The following is a 19,683-nucleotide window of genomic DNA, read 5'->3' as shown; positions in this document are numbered from 1 at the left end:
GAGATGGGTGGGGGGATGGGCAAAATAGATAAAGGGGGTTAAAAGCACACTTCCACGATGAGCACTCAGTAATGTTTAGAATTGTTAAATCACTATACGGTACACCTGAAACTGATATATAACACTGTGTTAGGCGGGAATTTTAAAAAAAAGTTCTCATCGTAAAAATAGTTTGTAACTATGTAACTATGGTGTTATGTAGTTCGTAACTATGGTGACAGATATTAACTCGACTTACTGTGGAAGCCATTTCACAATATATACAAATATCAAGTCATTATGTTGTACACCTAAAACCAATACAATATTATATGTCAATTATGTCTCAGTTATCTCAATTAAAAAATAAAGATAATTTTTTTTTAAAAAGAAAGAAAAACAAGAGAAGGTTTCCAGGCAGAGGACACTGCGGCTGATAATGCCACAGGTCGGCAGCCTGCAGGCGATGGGGGAGCCTCCCAGATGCTGGCAGGCAGGAGAGGCTTGGCAGCTTCAAGGTGAAGTCTGGGGAAGAGAAGGGTGAGGACACGAACTCTAAGCGCGGCCCCTCACCTGTCTCTCCATCATCATAGGTTTCTCCTCTCCCTTCTGTTCCCTTCTTCCTCCAACCCCATATCATTACTGAGCAACAGGCAGAGTTCAAAGCACTTAACATGCTCGAATTATCTCATGCAATCCTCACCGTAACCCCAAGGAGATTATTACTATTGTCCCCATTTTTTAGATAGGGAGACTGAGGCTGAGAGAGTTTCCAGGCCTGCCAAAGTCACATAACAAGCAGCTGTTAGAGCAGGATTTGCCCTCAAGTCTAGCCGACTCCAGTCATGTCCTGGGAAGTGATTTGTAAACATTTGCCCAGTCCCGATGCTACAACTGATCCCTAGCTCTCTCGGCGGGGTGGGGGAGGGGAGGCGGGGGGTTGGGGAGCAGGAAATGTTCCTGACTTTGATGCTTCTCTGCTTCTCCCACAAGTATGTGTAAAACACCTTCTGGGACAGATAAGGAGAACTACTCTCTTGTAAGGCCTCTTGGCCAAAGGTGTGTGTGATCTGCTTCTCCAAGACTGGACACTAAGCAACAAGGCTCCTTCTAAGCAAGAGGGGGCCACCTGGGTGCAGATGGATCTTTGACACAAACTCACCTCACCTCAGAGAGTTCAGTCACACTCACTGCCTTTGGTTTGAGTTAGGATTCAGCCCTTAATGTATCAGATCCTAGGGCCTCAAATAATTATGCAGCACACATTAGGTCAAATTTCACTGAAAAGAACTCTATGGAGGGGCACCTGGATGGTTCAGTCGGTTAAGTGTTCGACCCCTGGTTTCAGCTTGGGTCAGATCTCAGGGTTGTAGGATCTTTCCCTCTGCCCCTCCCCTCCCCCACTCTCAAATAAATAAATAAATCTTAAAAAAAAAAGAACTCTATGGAGACTTCTAATAGTTCTCTTAGACTTGAATTTTACTAAAATCAATCATTGCAAGGTTACAGAAATTAAATGGAGCTGACACCCCAACTCTCTGAAGAAGAGGGCTTAGCAAGCTTCCACTGGAAAAGGTCTAGACACAGGCAGGAAAGGAGGGAACTGTCAGGCCCACATCCTGCCCCTGGCAGCCTCACCCACCCCAGCCTCCTTCTGCACTTGGGCCAGGCATGGTCCTAGGGGTGGACATCTTAGAATTTAGCTAAGGGTATATGTTTGATGTGATTTGGTGAGTGGAATTGAAGAAAAATTGCCACATCAACACATGCTATTCTGCAATGCAACGGAATATGAAAATTAACTTTGTTGGGCAGAAGTCCCCTTTCGAATGGAATTTTGCAACCTTCTAAAGTACTAAAAATTTTGACATAAAGCAATTTATTACTCAATGCCGTTAGGTTGTATCCTCGGTATTCAGAACCTTATACTACCTGGTGTTGTTATGTAACTTTTCATTTGTTGATGGCTTATCCCAGGATCAAGAATGCCCCGTTCAGTCCCAGCCTCTCTCATTAGCTCATCATATTCTAGATGTTTCAAGTATATACAGCTTTTTCTCTCTCGCTCCTCTCCCCTCCTACTCTGTAAGCTTGCGAAGGTCAGAATTCCTGCAGGACTCATCTCTTCCCCTTCACCCCCCACCACCACACCCCCACATCCTAACATGTGGCAGACACTCAGTTCATGGTAGCACCTCCGAATTACAAACACGACATCGAAGGCACAAAGAGGCTCTGTGGCCGATCCAAAGTTACCCAGTTACCTAGGGGTAGGACAGTTTGTGCGACTTCATCCCTCCACACCCCCTCTCCAAGCCAACCGGCAGTGAAGAGATGGGGACTGAGGCTGCCCGTTCAAAATCTACCAAAGGGGTAGTCACTCTGATAGCCCACGTGTGACTACCAGGCCACATTAGGAACAGTCCTGATTTCCCCCAGCCAGCCTGACTCCTGCAGTGTAGACCTACACCCTCTCCCTCTCTGCAGTTATTCCTTTTATGATGCCATTTACAATCTCATTCCTAACCTCAAATCCAAATACAAAGAAACCTTCCTTTACTTAGTCCTGAAACTGAAACCTAGTTCTGTACTTTTATTCTCTTCAAACCTCTCTTTATTCTGCAATAATAAAAACGCCGTATTTCATCCTAGAACAGGCTGCATGCCAAAATAAATAGCAGCTTGCATTTCCTTGAGAGGAAAGCTTGGCTCCAAGCACGGCCGTATTGCCACGATAATTCTTGGAGAATTCAACCTTACAAAGTCAAGTATTTAGCAAGGTAGTGCACCAGACAGCAACCCCGTCTATCCCTGCACAATCACTTGCAAAGACAAAGCACTCTTTCCAAAAGACGACCAAAAAACAAAACAAAACAAAAAAACCACAATGTACCCATACCTCTTACAGATCCTGCCAAAATGATGAGCTCTTCCTGCTTCCCCATTCCAGGGCCCCATGCCTCCCAGTGTAAATGGCCCCTGTGCCGGGGAGGCTTCCGACGGTGCCGCTTAACATCCCGAGGGGCTGAAGCCCAAACACCCGCGGAAGGGGAGCTGCACTCCTAAAAAAGATTCTGCCTACAGAGTTCTCCAGCCGGCTCACTTCCCGCCGACCCAGGAAACAAAGAGATAACTCCTTCTCAATAAATGGCACATTGACACAACCTCATGAACTCCGTTCTCATCTCGTTCGGCAAGTGTCTGTCACATTTGCCTGCAATGCAGCAGCTGAACCTGGAGTTTTGTGAGGAAGGGCAGACTGTCGGGAGGAAAGCTATCATCACCACATTACCTTGCCTTGGCATCCTCCCCCTGCCATCGCCTGGAGCGGCTCCCTGCTGAAAGTGAGGTGCTGGCTGCTGGACCAGAGCTGAGGGCTGGGGGGGTGGGGGGCGGGGGGGGCGTGTCAGCTTAGCAGCACTGGCTTCCCAGCTGTTACAGGCTTTGGTCAGGTGATCCGTGACCTTGCTGGAAAAGCAAATACTGACTTCCTTTTCCCTCCCGGGAAGAGGGCAGTAGGGTCAGGCAGGAATTCAGTGCTCAATAAGCTGATCCCCGATCTTGCAGCAAGAGGAAGCAAGCTCAAGTCCTTCATTGGGAAGTTAGTGCCCAGAGCTCCTGCCATAGCTAACAACACCGAAACAGCACATACCTTCCTCCCCTGACTGCCCCAACTCTGGATGCTTCTCTGAGGGGTCATAATTAATTACGCTTTTCCTTCTCTCTCCCTGCAGCTCAGGCGGCTCATTAATAAAACTGTTCCTAAGGAGGACATGGGAAATTGTCCTTAGGAGTTGAAACCCTCCAGGGGTGCATCTCTTTCTTCCAGGCTCTGCTTTAGAAACTTCCTCCTCCACCGACCTCCTGGGGCCCCACAACCATGCAAAGCTTCCGCAAGCAATCCCAGGGCTGGCTGCCCTGGTCAGTAACTGGAAGTCTCCTGGGGCAGAGCAGGAAGGTATAATGGCCAGTGAGATCCCAGACTAGACTGGCAGCTTCTGCTTCCTGCCACTCTACCAGTCTGATGCCCCTGGACCAAAATGCACCCTATTCTGGCAGCAAGAGAAAAGCCAGGAGATACCTACTATAAGGACCCAGCTCTGTGCAGGGTTTCTAACTGCAGCACAGACCAGTGAGTTCAGGGGGCAGGTGAAGGAGCCAGCGAGAAGGCAGCTGTGGAGGAGGACGGTCTCAGATGGTCTCAGGCAAGCGTTGTGAAGAGTCTCAGCCAGCCCACTGCAGCCACAGCTCTTTGGAGCAGAGGCAGGTGTGAGGCTTGCGCTCAGAGGCTCCAAGCTCTCCAAATCCAGCACCACAACTGGACCTGAAGGAGATACAGCAGGGTAGGTGTGGTCAAAAGGAGCCAGGAGAACATCTGGGCTCCTGTATGCAGGCTTAGCAAAAAGATTATAGGGACCTCGTCCCCTTTACCTTCCGTGAGCCCTAGACAAACGAGGCTACCCTGGGAAATGAAGCTCCATCAGTAAGACATGTCAGAGCAGCTCTGACCTTCACAGACACTGCCCAACCCATGCTGTGGTTGATGCCAGAGCTGAGTGTCACCCCGAAATGCTGCCTGCATCCAGCCCAGTGCACTTGGAAAGCACTTGACATTCTGCGTCCCACTTATCCTCGAAGCAACTTGAGGCAGCCAGATGGGGATGAGCATCCCCACTGAGCATCCCCATTGTACAGGTGCAGAAAATGAGACAGAGACTCTGAATGACCTCTCTTGGCTTACCCTAGAGTGACTCTGGATTAAAATGAATGTTCTTGGATTAGAATTCTGTTTTTCCTACTACACTGGATCACACTCCTTATTTTCCTTAAAAGATTCTAGGGCATCTTGTTCAAGAAGGAGGTCAAGGGACTTCCCAAAGGGCACAGGTGGATGTGAGGGACAAGGCTATGGGACAGCAGCATACACTTTTCTCAACTGCTGCAAGTATTTTTCTGTGCTAACTGAGCACACAGGCCAAACCACCAGAATTTAAAAAAAAATCAGAAATATACCTTGAACTCTGAGGTTATGTGGAAAAATGGATACCAAGGAGCAGGCTGCCTCTCTGATAGATTAAAATGATCATTGACCATCCCCTCCAAACTGGCCAGAGAATGGCTAGAAGCATGTATCATTTCACCAGGACACTGGGAGTAAAAAAAAAGCTCTCCATTTCACCGGGTCCTATGACTTCAGACCTCTTTCTGGAGAGAAGGAGCCCTTTCATCTCTCTGGGCTCCACCTGAGATGTTGGGACAGACACTGTGCTGACCACTCTATCTCTAAGAGGAGGAGAGAGTCTTCTACACCTTTCTAATTTGCCCCCCACACTCATTTCGCTCCGCAGTCAGGCAAGGAGGTGAGCAGAACCAGGAATGTTACCGCCCATTTTCCAGATGAAGAAACAAAGTTGGTTCCCCACATTACAAAGCTAACAAAAGGCAAAGCCTCAACTCAAACTCAGATTTTCTGTCTCGCGGTCCAATATACCCTTTCCTCACAGCCATGCAGCCTGAACCGGGCCTGCAGGTGAGTGCAGGAGACACACACATACCGGGACGCAAGCTTCAGGGTTGGTGCTGTCCACGCAGAAGGTGACTTCGCATCTAGGGAAGGTCTTCATGGAAAACCCCAACAACTCTCTAGGGGGTTGTGCTTCTTGTGGGAGGACCCCCTCCCATGGCCTCTGGGCCTTGCCATGTGTCGGAAACAGGCATATATCCACCCCTAGGCCTCACTCGGACAGAGGTCTTAAGATAGTAGCCAATCTTATGTTACCACCAAGCCCCCCGGAGAATCCCCAGGACCACACACATTTATCCACAAGAACTTTTCTGGCAAGCATCACTTGGCCGAGGGGACACTGATTCCTTTTGCAGTTTAGAAATTTCCAACTTCTGGCCCAGGTCCCGTTTGCCCCACGATGGGAAAAGAGTGGACTCTCCAAGTCAGGCACGATGGACATTTAGGCAAGAGGGAAAAGGAGATGAAACTATCTTAAGAATGTGCCTTTTATCTAAGCAGTCCCTTAGGCTTTTGCACTTTGCTCTGGAAGGTCAGCTATTGCAGCTGATGTGATTACCCAGGGTCGAGGGGGAGCATGCTCATTAGGTACGCATGCCACTGAAACAGAGCCTCTCTGAGCAGACTGGTTCTGGCCACGGCCACTGTGACGGACCACAACTCAAATGGATGGAGAAAGAAATCATGCGTGTGTGAGACCTGGGGGTGTAGCAGTCCGAGGGGGGATCAGCTGTTCTGAAGACTGACCTTTCTAAAACGGGTGAAAATTTCTCAGGGAGGAAACAGGGCCAATTTCAGGGAGAGAGGAGGCTGCACTAACCAGTGAAATCTGTTTCCCACAGAAAATGGAAGGCATCAGGGCCCCAGGGAAAAAGACCCTCCCAGAACGCTCTCAGTCCTTGATGCAAACGCACTGTAAATCCACACACCAAGGGACAAATGAGGAAGGGGCCCGAGCAGGCAACTCAGAAAAGAAGAAATACTGATGGTCAATATTTGAAAGATTTCTAACCACAGGAATTAATCAAAAAGGACCTAGATAACATCCAAATGCCGTACTCTTTGTTGACCCTACACTGTGCCAGGCACCCTAGGTCCATTCCAAACACCATCCTATTTAATTCACACAGTAACCCTTTGGGGTGGTACAGTGATTCCCATTAGCTGAGGCTCAGCACAGTTAGTTGCCCAGGTATCATCAAGATCCTCACCCAGATTCGAATTCAGTGTATGCACCGCGCTTAACCGTCGAACAACACAGACAAGTTCCGGGCGGGGGGAGGGGGGTGGGAAATGTCTTCAAAGAAAGAGCCTCCGTGTGGATGAGGGTGTGATGAGAAGGGGACACGCCCTCCCGGGAAGATTGCAGCCGAATCAGGGCAGCGGCCCCCAACAGGGCTGCCGTGGCATCACACCTCACCGCATCTCCCGCCACGCTGCCCTCCTCTCTTCCCCCGCCCGGGCTTCGTTTGTGCCCGTGCTCAGGCAGCTGCCAAATCAAACACAACCAAATAAAACAGTGAAGTAAGAAGATGAAAAGGTCACAGAGACGTGTGATTTCTTTTCTTGGTCTAAAAAATCACTATCATGATATATTCTTGGAAAATAAAAGTATTAACTGTGGGGGGAAAAAGGTGGGAAGTCACCATAATCCTACCACCTCATGTCCAACTACTTTGTATATCTTAACATAACCAAAGAGCAAGTTCTGTGGTGGTTAAGAGTCTGGGCTCCACGTCGAGAAGCCATGGCTGGAATCCCAGCTCTGCCACTGGCTGTGCAACCTTGAACAAATTGCTTAACCTCTCTGTGCCTCAGCCGCCTCACTTGTAAAGTAGGAAGAGTAATACACCCTACATGTCCTGGAGCATTAAATATGATGAGGTATGTCAACCACTTAGAACCAAGGCTGCTATATAGGTTGTGTTCAACAAATAATAAATATATTAGCTGTTAATATAATAATATAAATTCAGTTGTGAATTTGATTTTATATTTAAAATTCCATCACCGGGCGTCTGGGTGGCTCAGTTGGTTAAGCGACTGCCTTCGGCTCAGGTCATGATCCTGAAGTCCCAGGATCGAGTCCCGCATCGGGCTCCATGCTCGGTGGGAAGCCTGCTTCTCCCTCTCCCACTCCCCCTGCTTGTGTTCCCTCTCTTGCTGTGTCTCTCTCTGTCAAATAAATAAAATTAAAAAAAAAAAAAGAAATAAAATTCCATCACCTAACCATTTTTAAAAGATAGTTATACCTGCTCTATAATGATTACTGTAAATGGCTATGAAAGATACCCCTGACTTAGGTCTTATTCTCCAGACTCACTCCCTCCTGGAGGGCATTCCACCTCATCTTTCACTCTCCCTTGCTACCAGATCAGGCAGCCTGACACATGGGCCTCAGGGCAGGTCTTCAGGGAGACCCCAATTCCAGGTGGCTGGAACCCAGCGGCCACATATGATAAATAGTTAAGAGCACAGGCTTTGAGGTAAGGCAGATCAGGTTCAAATCCTGGCTCTGTGACCTTGAGCAAATTTCCTTATTCAGCTAAGTACATGGTTGTGAGGACCTCATGAAATGAGTGTGCAAAGTGTTTGTGCCAATGCTCTGTATAAAATAAACAGTCAGGGGCGCCTGGGTGGCTCAGTTGGTTGAGCGACTGCCTTCGGCTCAGGTCATGATCCTGGAGTCCTGGGATCGAGTCCCGCATCGGGCTCCCTGCTCAGCGGGGAGTCTGCTTCTCCCTCTGACCCTCCCCCTCTCATGCTCTCTCTCTCTCTCTCTCGAATAAATAAATAAAATCTTTAAAAAAAAAAAAAAACAGTCAGTAAATGTTAGCTATGATTCCTTTGTAAACCCATAGTATTTTAAGTGAGGGGAGGGCAGAGATTGTGTTTGCTTTATTTATCACGCTATTCCGAACAGTTGATATGATAGGAACTCAACAAAAATGTTTGAATCAGTGAATAAATACGTGAATGAATGGATGGATCATAGAAACTGTCAGAGCTGGAAAGGATTTTTTTTAAAACAGCTTTATTTGGATGTAATCTACATACCATACAGTTTACTCCTATAAATTGGACGATTCAATAGTTGTAGTATACTCAGATTTGTGCAAACATTGCCATCACCTAATTTTTAAAATTGTGGTAAAATACATATACAGGCTCAGTTGGTTAAGCGTCTGCCTTCGGCTCAGGTCAGAATCCCAGAGTCCTGGGATCGAGTCCCACATCGGGCTCCCTGCTCAGTGGGGAAACTGCTTCTCCATCTGCCTGCCGTTCCCCCTGTTTGTGCTCTCTCTCTCTCCCTGACACATAAATAAATAAAATCTTTAAAAACTAAAATAAGGGGCGCCTGGGTGGCTCAGTTGGTTAAGCGACTGCCTTCGGCTCAGGTCATGATCCTGGAGTCCCGGGATCGAGTCCCGCATCGGGCTCCCTGCTCAGCGAGGGGTCTGCTTCTCCCTCTGACCCTCTTCCCTCTCGTGCTGTCTGTCTCTCATTCTCTCTCTCTCAAATAAATAAATAAAATCTTAAAAAAAAACTAAAATAAAAATACATATACATAAGATAAAATTTATCGTTTTAACCATTTGTAAGTGTAGAATTCAATGACGTTTAAAAACATTCATAATGATCACCATCACCACTATATACACCCCATACGTTTTCATCTCCAACATAAACTCTGTAACCCGTGAAACAGTCCCCATTTCCTCTCTCCCTGGTAACATCTAGTCCACTTTCTGTCTCTATGAATTGGCCTTTTCTAGATACCTCATATAAATGGAATCATAGAATATGTGTCCTTCTGTGTCTGGCTTGTTTCATTTAGCATGTCTTCAAGGTCCATCCAAGGTTTAACATATAGCAAAATTTCATTTCTTTTTATGGTTGAATATTATTCCATTGTGTGCATGTAGCACATTTTGTTTATCCATTCATCCATCAATGGACACTTGGGTTACTTCCATCTTTGAGCTATTGTGAATAATGCTTCTATGAACACTGGTATACAAGTATTTATTCAAGTCCCTGCTTCCCCGTAGAAGTGAAATTGCTGGATCATATGGTAATTCTATTTTTAACTTTTTGAAGAACCACCAAACTGTTTTCCAAAGCAGCTGCACCGTTTTATGTTCCCACTAGCAATGTATAATGGTTCCAATTTCTCCATATCTTCACCAGCATTGGGGTTTTTTCCCCCCCATTTAAAAAAAGTTATTAGAGGGGCGCCTGGGTGGCTCAGTCGTTGGGCGTCTGCCTTCAGCTCAGGCCATGGTCCCAGGGTCCTGGGATCGAGCCCCACGTCGGGCTCCTTGTTCTGCGGGAAGCCTGCTCTCCCTCTCCTGCTCCCCCTGCTTGTGTTCCTCCTCTCGCTGTATCTCTCTCTGTCAAATAAATAAAATCTTAAAAAAAAAATTAAAAAAAAAAGTTATTAGAGTCATCCTAGCAAATGTAGTAGGTGTGAAGTGTCATCTCCTGGTGGTTTTGATTTTTACTGACCTAATGACCGATGATTGTTGAGCATCTTTTTTATGTGTTTATTGGCCATTCGTATACCTTTTTTGGAGAAATGTCTATTCAAGTCCTTTGCCCATTTTTGAATTGGCAAAATTGTTTTTGTTGTAGTTCAGTTTCTGGATATTAACCCCTTATTAAATATGTGATTGGCAAGTATTTTCTCCCATTCTGTAGGACGCCTTTTTGCTTTCTTGATAGTATCCTTTGATGTACAAAGCTTATTCATTTTGATGAAGTCCAGTTTATCTGAATTTTCTTTTGTTGCCTGTGCTTTGGTATCCAATCCATGAAATCGCTGCCAAATTCACTGTCATGAAGATTTTCCTCAGCGTTTTCTTCTACAAGTTTTATAGTTTTTAGCTTTAAGGTTGAGGACTTTGATATACGGTTGAGGTCATTTGTATATGTGGTTTAAGGTTAAGGTCCGGCTTTATTCTTTTGCATATGAATATTCAGTTTTCCTAGCACCAGTTGTTGAAAAGACCACAATCTAATTTTAGAACATTTTCATCACCCCCCCCAAAAAAAACCCATACGTGGGATTTCATTTTCTAAGGAACTAGAAACATAAGTGAGTTAGTGAGAGTTAATAAACTTTGGCATTCACAAACAAAAATTAGTTCATTACAAGAGTTTACTGAGAACATTAATTCTCTGTTCTACAAAGAAGTGTGACCTCCATCCCTCACTAAATAGCACTGCAAAAGTCCTGTGTATGTGCACAGGCCAAGAGCTGGAATTCCCAAAAGTCTCTGGAGGACGCTTTGTTATTAATACAGAAGATATTTGTTGCTTGTTTTTGGGCTAGCCAGCACTTTGTGAACACCCTTCCTATGCCTGGGTTATTTCCTTCCTTAGGAGTCGCACCTCCCCAAAGCTGAAGCCAGAATTTGCAGTGCCAGCCTCCATTTCAGTTAGGACTCAGGCATGGGACCCGTGCTCACCAGGTAGAGGCACACAGGCCAGACCTCAAACTGGAAGAAAGTGCCCTGGAAAAGGAAGGGCTGCAGGCAAGTGATTGAGGAGAGGGTGGTGGAGTGACTCGACATCCTTTAATGAACTCCTCTTCTACCTAAGCTTGCTAGAGCTGGTTCAGCTGTTTGCACCTATGACCCTTGACTGCTGCAACACAGCCTCAGCATTGGCTTGGTTTTTCATTGCTTCTATTCTGTTAATTTATGTTGCTTGTAGATTACTTTCCAGAGTTTCTGTGGATTGTTTTGTTCTGAGTATTTGCTGCATGACCACGTTGCTTAGTTTTCGCTTCCCCTTTTATCCACTGTTACTGCAAATTCTTTCCCACTGCAAAGTAGGAGCCACTGGGCTCTGTGGGCGACAGGGTCTTGTGCTTCGCCAGATGGGGCCACAGTCAAAAGAGCTTGAGAACCACAACTCAGAGTAAACCATGGAATTCAGTCTCCCCTCCTTCCTCCTGGGTCGCTTCAGTGAAAGCATCTCCAGGGTCGGCACAGACACGCCCTCCACGGTGCACCCAGCCTCTCTGGGCAGCCCCTGCTCTCAGCATCATTGTCCCTGGTCAGAATCCAGTGGGAGCCTTCCCAGACATCTGCCTGGCTTCGGAACATGGGTGCAGGTGCAGACACTTTAGGGCTTGCGTGGGCTGCGGCATCTGCCTCCTGGGTTGGGAGGAAGATTTATGTTGGCACAGCCTGCGCATTCAAGAAAGTCAGTTAAGCCAAACTGAGCCTGATAAGTAATCTCCAGACACCTGGGTGGAACCAGAGATGTTTCCAGATTTTTCGGGCAAGTTGAAAGGCTTTTTATTCTTTCCCAAGGCCCCGCCTGCCCCTCCAGCAGGCACTGTCTAAGGAAGAGCAGGCCTATGTGATATGGGTCAGACAAGGATAAGGAGCACCCAGCCTCCGCAGCATGCAGCTGGATAAGCGCTGGGCATCATCAGAAATGAACCAGAGAGAGACAGTGAGAGAGGAAGGGCTCTAGAAACTCCCATCAACTTCAGCTTTTCCTTGAAGAAGATGGAGTTTACGGCAGTGAAGCATCGGCAGTATATAGAAAGGTCATATACTGTTCTGGTTTGGGTTTTGTTTTGTTTTAATGTGGGTAAAGTCACTAAGAAAAAGTGTCTCCAAAGTTCACATCCCATGTCTGTATCACTCACAGCAGCTCAGAGATGTCACAAAATGATTGGGCATTTGGAACATAGCACAGGCAGACTTTTGTTAATTAATTCTAACAACAAATATAATAAAGATGCTCACATCTTTTCTTCTAGCCCAATTATGGGGCTTTTGTAAAGCAAGGCCCCTCCTTCATGCTTCGGGGTCTGCAGGTAGCAAGCGCTCAATCACCCCTGCGGATTGTCAACTGCTAGGAGCAGAGAAACAAAACAGGTCCTGGACATCATCTTCATTTACTAATGGGGAAACTAAGGCTCCATGACTTGTCCATACCATACAGCAGGGGAAAGGTCATATTCTATTTTCTAGACTCCTGATGGAGTGCTTTCCTTTATAAGCCTCCTGCAGATGGCAGTGGTCTGCAGTGTGGTATTGGAGGATATCAAATTGATTCGATTGGTTTCTTTAAAAACAATGTGGCCAGCGTCGCAGGTTAAACGTGGGATAATGGCATATTGCAGTGAAGAGAGCCAGAGAACTGTGCATACCCCTGTTGGTGACCTTTGCGGGCCGGCTCTGGTCACAAGGAAAGTATGATGCGTAGTCATCAACACCTGTGGAGCACCTACTCCGTATTGAGTCCTTTACTCATCCCCATTCAGCCCCGGAAGAGCACTGTCATGACTCCCCTGTAAACGAGGTAAAAATGGCCCCTCATGGCTCGGCCTCAGCTCAGTGGTTGTGTTCAAAGAAAGGGCAGTTAAGCAGGAAAAAATGAATTGGAGGCAATCCAAACCTTCACTGCAGTCTCTAGAGAAAACACCAAAGGGGAAGTGCATTCTTAGCACAAGGCAAAGTCTTAACATTTTCTTTTCCTATCTCTGCTCTTCTCAGCATCTATTTCCAGCAAAGCAACTGTTCCAGAAGTAGTGAGCTCTGTTCTCCATCATCTCTTACTTAAACCCTTCCACCTGGCTCTTCACTCATTCATCTCCCTCACCTCTGGCATCTACTCACCCATCCTCTGCCAGTCTCTCTCTCCCCTCATCACCAGGAATCCCAATATTGGCTCCATTTGTCCAGCGCTTTCTCATCACTGGGTGACCCCAATCTGCATTACTGGGGCAAGAGCCAAGAAAACTCTGCTTGAAATTTTCTTAGAAGGGAATTACTTGAAGTCTCCATAGGCAGAGAAGTTTTGAATATTCATGTGTTTACATTTTTAATTCCCTGACACACCCATTTTACAGATGACCAAACTGAGGCATCATCATCATCATCAGAATAATTATATTGTTATTATTATAAATAATAATTATTATTAGCCAGACATTATCCGGTATTGTACAAATGATAACTTATTAAATTTCAAATTGAGCATAGTAGGTAGGTGCTCCTACATCCTTTTCACAGATGACAGGTTCGGGGCACAAAGCTAGGAAGCAGCAGCATTGGAATTCAAATTGAGGTGTGTCTGATTCTAGAGAGCAAGCTCTTGACCACGGTGTTCTCTGCCTTTAAGATTCTAGTTCTGTAACTGTCTATGAAGCAAGTTGCCCGTGGAGCTTAAATAGTAAAGGAAGGAAGGGCGCCTGGGTGGCTCAGTCGGTTGAGCGACTGCCTTCGGCTCAGGTCATGGTCCCAGGGTCCTGGGATCGAGTCCCGCATCGGGCTCCCTGCTCGGCGGGGAGCCTGCTTCTCCCTCTCCCACTCCCCCTGCTTGTGTTCCCTCTCTCGCTGTGTCTCTCTCTGTCAAATAAATAAATAAAATCTTTAAAAAAAAATAGTAAAGGAAGGAACCAAATAGAAGGATGTAGCAAATGAAGGAGTCTTTGCATTAAATTGCATCACCAGCCATGCTCCTTAAATATCAGATGATTATTGAAAATATAAACAACATTGTTTGGTCATGCAGTAGGTCTATAAATAAAATAAATTTATTTGCAAAGGAATAAGCTAAGAAATGCTGTGACTTTCTAATTAACTTAAAATGATTTAATCAATACAACACAATTACTTTTCAAATAATCTTTGAGAGCTTAATTGCTATTTAACTCGATAGCAGCGGTCAAGTTACACAGATACCAATTTTAGAGAAAATGCTCTTTGCAGATCTAGCACTCTGTCAAAATCTACATTAGAAAGACATATTTTCAGGCCAGATACAAGGGTTTTCGGTGACCAATTAAATTTGTTTCTCTGTTGTTCACCTGGGCATGGTGGAGGGGGGGCGGGGCAGGCGCTGCAGTGGCTGATGCAGGAATCCATGGGTCCGGCCTCATACAACTCGGGAGAGAGATGTACCTCCCTGCTACCGGGCCCGTTTCCCCCCAAAGCAGGGACATGCTGCTACCAGTGACTCTGTGAGGACCCAATCCAGCCCAGATCTCCCCTCATGGCTCCAACAGCTATAAGCCAAGAGCCATCTTGGGCTACGACCTGAGCCAGGAGTTTGCCTGCATCCCACTCAAATCCACTATCCCTACACTGAGGAACCCCCGAAGTGAAAATCATAAATGTGAAGGGAACAAACAATAGAAGCAAAGTCAGAATCTTGGGGTGGGCGGCAGGGGGGGCAGGACTCTGTGTTTTAACAAGCCCTCCAGGTGATTTTGATGTACACTAGAGTTGAGAAGTCCTGCTCTAACCTAGTCTAAAAAACATTTTGTGAACTGTAGTTCACTGCAGCTCAAGGTGTATTGAGCATGTACGTCTCCTGAAGATCTTGTTAAGTGCAGATGCTGATTCAGGGGTCCTGAGGATTTGCATTTCCAACACCCTCTCAGGAGACGCTGGTGCTGCTGGTTCCAGCACCGAGGAGCCGGGCGTGTGTTTGGGAAGGGATGGCGGGGGAGCCCAACAGACCTTGGCACGATTCCCAGCGCCTCTGCTTGTAAGCTTGGTGACCTTGGCCATGTCACTCTACCTCTTTGAGCCAGTTTCCTTCAGCTCTGAAAGGGTATAAAATAGTACTGTCCCTTCTATAAGGCTGTCCAGGTGGCAACATGCCTATACCTAACAGAGCACTTGGCATGTAGAAAACACTCAAACAGAAGCTGTGGTTGCTGTTGTTTCTGAGGGAAGGAAGCAACCAGTTAGTGCTCAATAATTGTTCATTGTTCTGTTATTATTTATTGAGAGGGGCCTGTGGTATGGACGCACTGGGTCAGGTAGCGCACCACTATCTTTTCCTTCTCCCAAAGACTCCGTGTGCAAGGTCCAGTGTTATTTGCTCTGGTTTGCAGCTCTGGAAGCCAAAGCCCAGAGAGCTTTCATCACTGGGTCCAAGTCACAAAGAAAGTGAATGGTAGAGCTCCGGTTGAATTTAGGTCTTCCTGCCTAAGTTTCTAACCTCCCAGGCTGTGGCATGCGTCTGTCCATGCTTGTCTGCAAGGGCTGAGTCAAGGGAAGGATGGTGGGCTGTAACTCAGGGCTCTGCAAGGAGCTGCAGGACTGGGCTGCAGAAGCAGAGAACAGGCAGGGGCGAATGGAGCCCCTGAAGCGGGAATACTGACCCGCAGAGGGACGTCAGGCCTGAGAGGAGTGGGACCATTGTTCCACAAGGATGTGGACATGAAGCGATCAGGAACAGGGTCTAAAAGGGATAAGGATGATCTCCCTGGTGCCTCGTACAGGGCCGACCCATAGCAGTGCTCCTTAAAGCTCTAGTAATCGAATGAATGAATTGATGGATTAATAGATTCATTAATACTTTCAAGGCAGCGACTGATTTGAAATTGGTGGGCAGGATGTGTTGGAGTGGGAGAGAGATTTTCACTTCTGGACTTTCCTTCTTTAAAAAGGAGCAGTTTAAAATAGAAGAACAACAGGAGTATTTCCCTTGGAGTGCAGCCAGATCACACAAAGCCTCCTTTTCTTCCTGGGGCAGAAGGCGTTTGGGGCCCAGCCCTGCGGCGGGTGTGTGTAGCACGGAGCCGGCCTGCCCGACATCCTTACCCACTTGTCCTCTGGAGCACAGAACCCCTGCCAGCCAAGCCCAACACAATGCCTCCTTCACCACAGCCCGCTGGCCACGGTGGTTTCCACCTACGCCACTGCTAAAAGCCCCCTCCAGGGCCAAAGTCAGGCCCTTTTGGCTGAGTCTCCCCACTATTGTTTGGAGACGAGACAACAGTGATGCCTCCTCAATCATCCTGTCACCTTTTCGGGGGGCGGGGGGGACCCAAGACATGAAGTGGAAGAGCCCAGCAGCTTGAGGGAAGCAAGGGGAGCCTTGCTGTTCAGGGGTGGGCCTCTACAGATGGTGTTGGGTCAGCCATTCATCAGAAATCATTGTTCAGGCACAGGGCTAGGTTCTGGGGATCCACGGATGAATAAGACGGGGAATAAAGATCCCTTAAGGAACTCACAATCCAAAATGGGAGGCAGAGACCTAAACAAGGCCAGGCGGTGTCCCAGAGGTGGGCGAAGGCATTACGGGGGACCGCAAGCCCATTGCAGTCGTGGTATTCGAGCTGGGCTTTGAAGGATGAATACAAGCCTGCCAGGCCCACCGAGGAAGCAGCCCTCTAGCTCAGACATGAAAATATGTACGAGGGGCTTGGGGAATGGCCAGCAAACCAGGCCCAGAGTGCAGGGCGGGGGCAGAGGATGGGGAAGGCGGGGCTGGAGGTCAGCTCATTGATTCTGCAGAGAGCAGGAAAGCATCGAAGGTTCTTCAGCAGGGCAGGAACCAGATGAAAGCTGGGTGTCGGATACAACTCCGGTGGCAGTGAGCGAGTCGGGGAGGTGTAGTGTTCGGGGGCAGTGTCCCCAGAGCCTGGCCCATTAGTGGACAGTAAGTATTTACGGAATGAACAAATGATTTTGAGAGGGAAAAGCGTGGTGGGTCTGACAAGAAGTCTGGCCAGACTGAATGCTTTTCACTAACTGTTCCTTTTACGTATTTTTTTTCTTTTAAGAGAGCAGCAGCCTTTCTTCTCCTTTATTGAACCATCACAAATGTATATAATCTGAGATCGCAGGCATAATTACATAATGCCTTACATTGTTGGCAGTTTCCTGAATGTTTGCTTTGTCTCCCACAATAACTCTGTCATCTCATGACAGCCAGGGCGATGCGTCTTCTGCTCTCTGTGCATTGCCCAGCAGTACCTACTGTGTGCTGAGCAAGCAGAACCATGAAACAGATTCACGGAGCATAAGAGCTAGACAGGCTCTTGTAATTAACTGGCCCAACTCTCTGGTTGTACAGATAGGGAGATTAAGACCCAGAGAAAGGGAAACATATGCCCTATCTGAAGAGATGTTCATATTCCTACTTCTAGGCCCTTGCATTTCACAGCAGGGACTTGGGCTCGGTCAAGGCTTCCAAGTGCTAACATCAAGGGTCAAGGCACAGACCCTGAACTAAACCAGCGATGAGCTGGGGTAACAGCAGGGTAAACAGAACAGCAACACAGGAACAATCTAGCCACAGAAGAATGTGTCCATTTACATACATGGTATTCAGCTTGCAGGGCTTACTCAGTGCTTACAGCGTAGCTTGCTACTGGAACTGCTAGAGGTAGGAGAGCATAAAGATTAAGAATGTGGACTTGGGGGGCGCCTGGGTTGCTCAGTCGGTTAGGTGTCTGCTTTCGGCTCAGGTCATGATCCCAGGGTCCTGGGATCGAGCCCCCTGTTGGGCTCCCTGCTCAGTGGGGAGTCTGCTTCTCCTTCTCCCTTTGCCCCTCCCCCCCAACTTGTGCTCTCTCTCAAATAAATAAATAAATAAATAAATAAATAAATAAATAAATAAATCTTTAAAAAAAAAAGAAGAATGTGGATTTGGAGGAAGGTGGGTGCAAGTTCGAATCCCTGCTCTGCCACTTACCAGTTGTGTGTTTAGCAAGTTCCCTAAACCGCCCCCCCCACCCAGCCATGGTGTCTACACATGTGTAAAACAGGAAAACACAATTTTCTCTTTACCGGGTTGTACAGATTCATTGGGATGAAGTATATAAAATGTTTATCCCCGCGGCTGCAGTAGGAATTGAAAGGGGATGAGCAAGCAAGAAAGAAAATGATAGGACTTGGCAACCTGTGGGATTCACTGGTTTCCACCTTTTGTTTGCTGAACACTCACTCTGTTCAGGCACGGGATCAGGGAGGACAGGGAGGTGTTGGCAGCCCCGGCTTTCAAATCTGGGTAACTAGAGCGCTGGGGACAAGCAGTGAGTTAGGAAGATCAGGAGGGAAAAGAGATTTGGGAGTAGGGGGATGGGTGTTCATCCTTGGGCCTGCTGAGTGCCTGACTAGGGGTTCACCCACAGAGAGAGGTTCACCCAGAGAGTGTGGCCCAGCAGACAGTGGAACAAGTGGGCCCAAGACGGGGCGGGGGGGAGACCTGAAGATTAGAGGGGCAGACTCATGTGGGTACTGGGGGGTGGGGAGCAAGAGTGAGCAGAGAAGGAGTGTAAGGAAAACTCCTGAAGTAAGTCACATGTGGGAAGCCAATGGGGAAGAAAAACCAGGGTGGCTCGCAGCCCAGAAACCCAAAATGGGTACACCTTGAGGAAACCAGGGAGCCTGGGCTCAGTTTCAGAGGACAAGGGAAGATGCCAGGGGTTGACAAGATGGTAGAAGCAGGAGGTGGGGCTACTCTTTGCTGCTTCAGTGGAATTCAGGAGAGAAATGGGCAGCAGCTCAAAGAAGGGGCAAGGTAGGCTCCGAGGAAGGTGGGCATGTCTGCAGGCCAAGGGGGAGAAGCCAGGAGGAGGAACGGACTGAGATGCAAGAAAGACACAGGCGGCAGAGTTGAATTCCATCTGCCTCATAACCAGAGCTGCAAGGCGATTCTATTAGTCTTACTGTACAAGGAAGAGAGGAGGCCCAGAGAGGCTAAGTAAGGCTGGGCTCTGGCAAGGGAGAGGAGAGCAAAGATGGGGAGAAGCGATGAGGCGGGGGTGAGAGTTCAAGCCACATGCCCTCCACCTTCCCAGTAAGGCAGGAAACAGACCACGTACTAAGAGGGAGGCCCCACGAGAGACAACGCAGATAAACATGAGGGAGGCCGAGCAGCAGCGGAGGTCAAAGGGCATGGGTTCAAAAAGGAATCCCTCAGTCCCAGGCTGCATCAAAGGAATGGGACAGTAAAGTTTAATCTAGGGTTGGGGTTTACACAAGGAAAAGGTGTTGGGGGAGACTATAGGGAGGAAGGGGGGACTTAGCGTGGGTGTAGTTTAGAACCAGAAGGGGAAGGAGAGAAGTGAAAAAGGAAAAGTAGGTAGCAGGAAGGGGATGCCTCCAGAGACAAGACCTGAATCCCACCCCCCCGCCCTCCCCCACCCCGCCTTGTACTGAGAAGGGCTGACTTTCCCCCCTGGCAAGAGGGCGCCCCCACAAAGGGCAGGCACAGGTCACGGCTTCCCTATCAGACATACCTTCCAATCCACATACCTGGCTTCAGGAATTTTCCTGCAGCTGAATAAATAAAAGTGAGTCCAGAGAAAATGTCCTACACAAAACCTGAATGCATCTGTTAATGAACTGCTTGAGATTTTAATGTTACTCAGCTCTGAAAAAAGAATTTTAAATTCCACTCTGAAAAAT

General features: G+C 47.5%; 1 protein-coding gene across 6 annotated transcripts in view; it reads right to left on the bottom strand.

Annotated features, from left to right (window-relative positions):
• Positions 1-19,683, bottom strand: part of KANK4 (KN motif and ankyrin repeat domains 4) — a 103,682-nt gene that overhangs the window by 59,255 nt on the left and 24,744 nt on the right. The window contains exon 2 of one of the 6 annotated variants that reach the window (XM_064589053.1): positions 4,065-4,303. The exons of 4 other annotated variants lie outside the window; for them this stretch is intronic. The gene's annotated coding sequence lies outside the window, so the exon portion shown is untranslated. Of the gene's footprint in view, positions 1-3,271; positions 3,332-4,064; positions 4,304-19,683 lie in introns of those variants that run through there. One more of the 6 variants, XM_064589054.1, reaches the window with a different exon arrangement.

This window comes from Mirounga angustirostris, unplaced genomic scaffold, assembly GCF_029215605.1.
Source record: "Mirounga angustirostris isolate CCGP_5_RB_7025 unplaced genomic scaffold, mMirAng1.0.hap1 SCAF_4, whole genome shotgun sequence".
NCBI lineage: Eukaryota > Metazoa > Chordata > Mammalia > Carnivora > Phocidae > Mirounga > Mirounga angustirostris.
Note: the sequence above shows the minus strand (reverse complement) of the source record. Positions and strands in the feature narration are given on the sequence as shown.